Below are 7,448 nucleotides of genomic sequence, written 5' to 3'. Positions count from 1 at the left end.
TGTGGGCGAGCGCGACGTTGTTCGGCGCTATGATATGAAATGATATGATATGATATGATATGACATGATATGATATGATATGACATGATATGATATGATATGACATGATATGATATGATATGATATGATATGATATGATATGATATGATATGATATGATATGATATGATATGATATGATATGATATGATATGATATGATATGATATGAAAGACAAGCATGCATGGCATACGCCTAGGCGGCATTCACATGTACGGGTTACTCTTCTCCCACGCTGATATGTTCCATGTTTTTATACGGATATTATTTATATGTATACTCTTTACTACATTATTGTTCATGCCTTACATACTCGATTACATTGCTCGTCGCGACGCCCGCTTTCGTGGGCGCCAAATTAGCGTTTCATCTTGTTCGGTACACTCGGACAAGTAAGAGTTATTGCGGGAGACGTTCCAGTGAGGAGTTGGTAGACTCCATTTGTACACTGGAGTCTTTGCCGAGCCGGATTATATGTGCTATGCGATTGTTCGAAGTTAGAGACTTTGCGGACCGAGTCGTGGGTGCAGAGTGTCGGCTTTAAAAGGGTTCCACTAGTTGATGTATTTTTATTATACATTATGTTACTGAGCCCTTATGTTTACGGACCGTGTTTAACTTGAGAAACGACAAAAGATTTTGAAAATTTTACTATGTATTTTACCTTCAATTGATTTAAGAATCCCAAGAGAATATGTGTGTAACAAGAGTCCGAGGGTTCGCTCGGCTCCGATTATGGGGTCGGGTGCCCATCACACCCTAGTAAGATCGGGGTGTGACAATATATCTCTTCATATGTCCTTTATAAAATCCCAACGTGTGGGTCCCACCTTAACACACGGCCACTTTGGCCTTTTCATGAAATTTTTATTTCAACTTCTAGCCCCTAATTTCCCTTAATATTCCATACCAACAAAATTCATAAACAACTTATACATTACACCAAATCGAAAAATAGCCTTGTCCTTAACTTGTCGCAACTAACTTAAAATATTCCAACATACAAAATACGGGATTAACAGAAGCACTTACCAAGCACGAAGGAAAGGGCCTTCGCCACTTGAGCAGTATGCGGGGGAACTCACACGTGTGGTTCTTAGGGGGGAGGGGGGGAGCTAGTAGGAGCCATCCCATCCCAATAGAGTATATTTGGAGCTCAATATGAAATCCTATTTTCTTGCAAGACCCATTCGGATAAGGGATAACTCTAGAGATTGCACCAAACAGCAATCAAAGAGAAGATTGCCGTAATTATCTCTGATGCGACTGGCAAGAAAATAGTAACCAAGTGATCTATCATTATAGGTCCGATGGATCAAGATCAAATAGTATTAGTTGGGCCTGATACGATAATGTAATGCAATTACGCTCCCTAGACCACTACCATGTAGTTAGGTAGGGATAATAAGTCCGTAGTGACGGGAATCTAGGAATGAATGGGGATACCTATCAATATAAAAAGAATATCTAATTAGAGTTTTCTCCCTTTCTCTCACTCAATAGATCTATCTAGTCTGATACGGCACAGTACAATATGAGATGATGGAATGCAATGGGATAAATGGTAGAGGGCTGCCTGCACCGAAAAATGATGATTCACTTGTCCCCTTGTCCATAGGGACCTCGTGGCATACAACCGAAACGACTCCAACTTAGGCTGGGGGAACAAGTCTATTGGGATAAAATTGGAGAGTGAGATCCCATGGGCTTACCAAGGGGAGAACCAAGTATTCCCGAAGTTTCATCTCCTCCCACAGCTAACCATGCAAATCAAGTGTCGAGGAGCAACAAGAAGAAGGAAATAAAGACCTAGAAGGCCTAGAGCAAGGTCAAGAAGTTAGCTCATTAGACAGATGGCTACCCAGGGACACAGGTAGCGGTCCGTACTTAGCTCTTACTAAGCGGCCTCTAACCTAAATGAGTTCGGTTCACAGGTTGGTTCCGCCCAGGATAGTGGGGCCGAATCGGCCGGGTCACCGGTAAAAGAACCTACTTAAGAAAAAATCCTAAGAGAAAGAAAGGCTGTGCTAGCGAGAGGGTAGAAAGTGCCACACCTTCGTGGATTGATTGAGTGTAGCGTCTTGATTCTTATCGAGATTGGGTTGATGTTCGGTGTAGCGGTCTCCTCTATCAAAATAGTAAGAGGAAGAGAAAGACTTATCTCCGATCTTTACCTTTCCCCTATGAGGGATCTATATTTCACATTTGAATTTCTCCTACCTCATTAATCCGGATCTACTATGTTTTCGGTCTCTAAAACCCTGCAAGAATTTGCGACAATCATTTTTGCCACTATTTTGGATATTATGATTGAGATAAGACTCTTTAGATGGTCTTTTCTATTGTATAAATCGTTGGTCTTGGAGTTGGAGTTAGAAATACATCACGATGTCTTTTCTTCATTATTCGATTTTGGTTTTCGTATCATGGATCTTGGGTCGCGCTTTATGACATTTTCACTATCAAAAAAATCCAGTGATTTCTCCTCTACCTATTATGGAAAGCCTTTGGACTCTGTCTCTTTTTCTGTCCTTCGGTTTTATTGTTTTTGACTTCTTGTTAGAAACGATAGACTGCATAGGAACGGTAGACTGCGCAAGAAAGGAGTAATCGCAGCGGTGGACTCTTTCATTAGGTAAGGGAAGAAAGGGCCTAAGCACGACAGATGCCGTACACTTGAGTGGCAAAGGAAAGCGAGACCTTAGCTTTTTTCCCAGGCCTGTTCGGACATAAGGTTCCCGCGAAAGATCAAGTTGGTGAGCCGTGTGATGGGAAACCTTCCCGCACTGTTTGGAGAGCACCGAATTAGAATGAGAGAGGTTTACCACCACATCATTGCATGCAAGGGGAGCTCGCTCGATTCGCGATTGGTCCGACTCGTAATTCACTTCGACCCCGTGTTCGATAAACCGACCGTAGTGATGTTAATTGTGGTTACATTCATAAGTATCTTGGTCCATCTTTATTCCATTTCATATATGTCGAGGATCCGCATAGCCCTCGATTTATGTGTTATTTATCCATTCCTACCTTTTTTATGCCAATGTTGGTGATTTGAGATAACTCTCTTCAATTATTCCCCGGATGGGAGGGAGTAGGTCTTGCTTCATATTTGTTAATTCATTTTACGGTTTACACGACTTCAAGCAGATAAAGCGACTATAAAAGCTATACTTGTCAATCGAGTAGGTGATTTTGGATTAGCTCTCGGGATTTTGGGTTGTTTTACTCTATTTCAAACAGTAGACTTTTCAACCATTTTTGCTCATGCTAGTGCCCCCAGAAATTCTTGGATTTCTTGCAATATGAGATTAAATGCCATAACTCTTATTTGTATTTACTTTTTATTGGTGTTGTTAGGAAATCTGCACAGATAGGATCGCATACTTGGTCACCTGATGCTATGGAGGGTCCCGCTCCGATCCGCTTTGATTCATGCAGCTACTATGGTAACAATTTGGCGTTTTCATGATAGCAAGGTGGTCCCCTTTATTTGAATACCCACCTACGGCTTTGATTGTTATTACTTTTGCGGGAGCTATGACGTCATTCCTTGCGACAACCACCGGAATATTACGAAATGATCTAAAGAGGGTCATAGCTTATTCAACTTGCAGTCAATTAGGCTATATGATCTTTGCTTGCGGCATCTCTAAATATTTGGTTGGCGTCTTTCACTTAATGAATCACGCCTTTTTCAAAGCATTACTATTCCTAAGTGCAGGTTCGGTGATTCATGCTATGTCGGATGAGCAAGATATGCGGAAGATGGGGGGGGGGGGGGGGGGCTTGTCTCATCGTTCCCTTTTACCTATGCCATGATGCTCATGGGAAGCTTATCTCTAATTGGATTTCCTTTTCTAACTGGATTTTATTCCAAAGATGTGATCTTAGAGCTCGCTTACACTAAGTATACCATCAGTGGGAGCTTTGCTTTCTGGTTGGGAAGTGTCTCGGTCCTTTTCACTCCTTTCGTTCACTTTTTCTAACATTTCTAGTACCAACTAATTCATTCGGGCGAGACATTTTATGATGTCATGTTGCGCCCATTCTTATGGCCATTCCTTTAATACTTCTGGCTCTCGGGAGTCTCTTTGTAGGATACTTGGCCAAAGTGTGACCTGTTAGCCCATAAGTAAGTACTGTGACGAAGCGGCTGTTACTCACCTGACACGATCGTACGAGGTCACAATTCACCCAATACGATCATCCAGGCTGAACAAGAATTGGGGATCGGATGCGAGCGAAATTCTCGCTAATGGTTGAGATGTTCAGTCGACTCCCTCCCCCTTTGTGGGGGTCTCGACCCCTATGAGTGAGCAGAAAAGGGAGGAGGAAAGAGGCCCTAGTGAACCGTCATAATTAGTGAACAAGTGTAAGCTTTCGCGCTCGACGGTATGGAGTGCCGACCACACCAAGGGACGAGTCCCCGAAGCGAAGGACGGGAACGAGCGGAATCAATGTGTTTCAATTTCTGGCCTTGCACCGACCATCCAATGGACCATGGACTAAACGGCCACTGCCTGAAAGGACTATGTCTAGGGGACCGCAGCCCCCCTCCCCACAAGGTATATCTTGCACCTATGGGCCGCTATAACTATCCAAGAAGACACTCAAAACTGGAAGGATAAACAAACCCACCCGGTGGACTGCCGAGCTAAAACTCCTACGACACAGGAGCAGGATTCTCTAAAAATCCAAGGTCGTGGGTTGCTAAGAGGGCCCACTTGGAGACTTGGGATCTCAGCAGGAAATGCGAAGGTTGCAACAAGCCGGCCGGCCATAGAGAATTAACTCGTTTTGTTCTGATCTGAGTAGGCTCATAATAGGGAATACCCTAACCCTAGGAACCGGGGCCTGGCCATCGTTCGTTTACGGTCGACATTCCGGCTTTGTCCGTCGATAGCTGAATGTTTCGATTTGGTTCGATTCATGATCGCATCTGCAAACCTTATTCCGTGGGCTTTAGCGGATGTTTTTCATTCTTCACCCGGTCCTTAGTAGCCTTTCCAAAGTCAACCTAACCGCTTACCTTTGGAAAGGCGCTAAATAGGCCTTCGCCCTTACGCCTTTATATATAATAGAAGAAAATGTTCTAGTCGTATATAGAATTAGCTAGATCGTCTGAAGCATGAACAGAATCGCCTTTGTTTTGAAGGCCTAGCGAGTTCCTTTTTTTTTCAAAGGCGGTCCTTTTCTTTCCACGGACCGATGAATCGCTTGTTCGATCTTGCTAACTATTATAAGAGGATGCCGCCGCTCGGGACTACCGGTAGCTTCGGTTGTTGAATCTCGTACAAGTTAGGTTGTGGTTGTATTGGTCCAAGCGGAACATATGCGCTTTAGGTGTGTGTTTAAGCAAATCATTTTTGAAACTGATAGGGGCTTGCTTCTTTAAGCTCCGCCCAACCTATACAAGGTGCTGCTTGCTTTCTCTCAACCACTAGTGGCTTATGTAGTGGTCGGCATTCCTACGTGCTCCTCCTTGCCCCCTACTTAAGAACCCAAATGTCATCTTTGGATGTTGTCATGACGCTTTGGTTATGAAGGTTTACCGCGGTCTAGGTTTATGGATGGATTCAGTCAGCGAAAGTCCCTCCAAGTAAGCTCCCCCCCCCTAGGCGAGTTCAAGGACTTCGACCCAATTCTGTTAAGGATGTACTTGCTTTTCCCTTTCTTCATTAAGATTGGGTTGGTGTTCAGTCTACCCACCTAACTCACTCGCGGAAGAGAAGAATATATCCATTGGCGGGGGTGACTAACTGTGGTTCGGCTGTCACCCTAAGGATACGATCCGTTGGGTTGGGAAACTCACTTGGATCCACTTTCCTCTAACAGCCATACCGATTGAGAAGGAGATAAAGTTGAAAACAACCGAGATCGGATCTCTCATGGAAATTCTTAGGCCCCAATGTGGTCATTATCCATGTCTTTCTTGTACCCTTGAACACAAAAGCGAATCTCATGAGAAATTTTTGGAGTTGTCAAATGAGAAATTGGATAAGGTTCATTCCATTCCTATTCCTAGCCACTATCGTTTTTTTTTTTGTTTTTTTTTATTTTTATTTTTTATTATCTTCTTTGTTTGTTAATCGGTTCCATTGATTTCTTTCAGGCCCTACTTTCAAAGGTTGGGTTCTCTGTGGGGGGTCGAGCCCTCTCCTTTGCATTATGTAAGTGGGGCTGCTCGGGGATCCGGAGGTCTGACCTTCTCCATTCTTTTATCTATTAGGACCCTGATTACTGTTGAGGTCGAATCAATAAAAACCATGATGACTCCTTCGGGGGCCGGGACCTTTGGCTCAGGATCAAGTGAGGGCGCTTGAGGAAGGGGCTTCTGGTGGACTAATTTATTTGGTGATTTATTTGGAAGCAGTTCCCCTCATAATTCCGAAGCCAGTGCCAACCAACTGGCCCCGGAATCTCCCAACCCTGGTGAACCCGCAGTGCCGCCTATTACTGAGTTGTACCATCCCTTACTGGAGGATGGGTAGAGGCATCGAGAGCTCAGTGATTATCTTCGCCATAAGACTATCACGCATCCGTTACCCGAAGACATTTTGGAGTCTATTATTGAGACCCAATTCGAAACAGATCTAAAGATCGAGGAAGCTCTTCGTTCGGACAGGGTTCAAGAAGATTCCATTATTGAAAAGAGGCACCAGATTAGGTGGGCCCTCTTTTATCCTAAGGGTGAGGTACTCTGATTGCTTACCTACACGAAACACCTTAAAGTAATGAAAAAGCACGGGACCCACCATAGCCAGCCTTATAAAAAAGTTTGGGATGAATTGAATAAATGAAACTTATTTCTGGACGTTCAAGGAATCAAAAAGAGGAGAGTCATGTAGAGCTCATCTTTTCTAAAGTGGCATTCTCCCTTCTATCTATCAACAATTGAATTATGGAACTTTCTCCCCGAGCTGCAGAACTAACAAGTCTATTAGAAAGTCAAATTAGCAATTTTTACACGAATTTTAAAGTGGATGAAATCGGTCGAGTGGTCTCAGTTGGAGATGGGATTGCACGTGTTTATGGATTGAACGAGATTCAAGCTGGGGAAATGGTGGAATCCCCAATCTGAGATCAATCTCGGTCCTTCGACACAGGCCCTCTGTTCAAAAATTCAAATTCTCGCCTATATCGCCTCGACTCGCCTTGTTGGCTGCGATTAGGATCATCAGAACATCTTGAAAGATTCTCTTGAAAATCTTGACTTGCAAACCGAGAATGATGACTCTCATCTACTTTTTGGGCCGGCTTCGTGATTTTATGCTTGGAAAATGCTCTTGTATCGCTGGGCCCCCTTTCTTTTATCAAAATCTAGTGTAACTAGAGAACAATCGAAAAGATTCTGGCAATATATGAGAACGATTCATCACCATCTTCGCGTATTAAAACAAGAATGTCC

General features: G+C 43.5%; 1 pseudogene; it reads left to right on the top strand.

Moving 5' to 3' along the window:
- The first annotated feature begins 3,059 nt into the window (after positions 1–3,059).
- Positions 3,060–4,188, top strand: LOC132029961 (NADH-ubiquinone oxidoreductase chain 5-like; annotated as a pseudogene).
- Positions 4,189–7,448: the final 3,260 nt, after the last annotated feature.

Source organism: Lycium ferocissimum, chromosome 1, assembly GCF_029784015.1.
Source record: "Lycium ferocissimum isolate CSIRO_LF1 chromosome 1, AGI_CSIRO_Lferr_CH_V1, whole genome shotgun sequence".
NCBI lineage: Eukaryota > Viridiplantae > Streptophyta > Magnoliopsida > Solanales > Solanaceae > Lycium > Lycium ferocissimum.
This window is presented reverse-complemented; position numbering and strand designations above follow the sequence as displayed.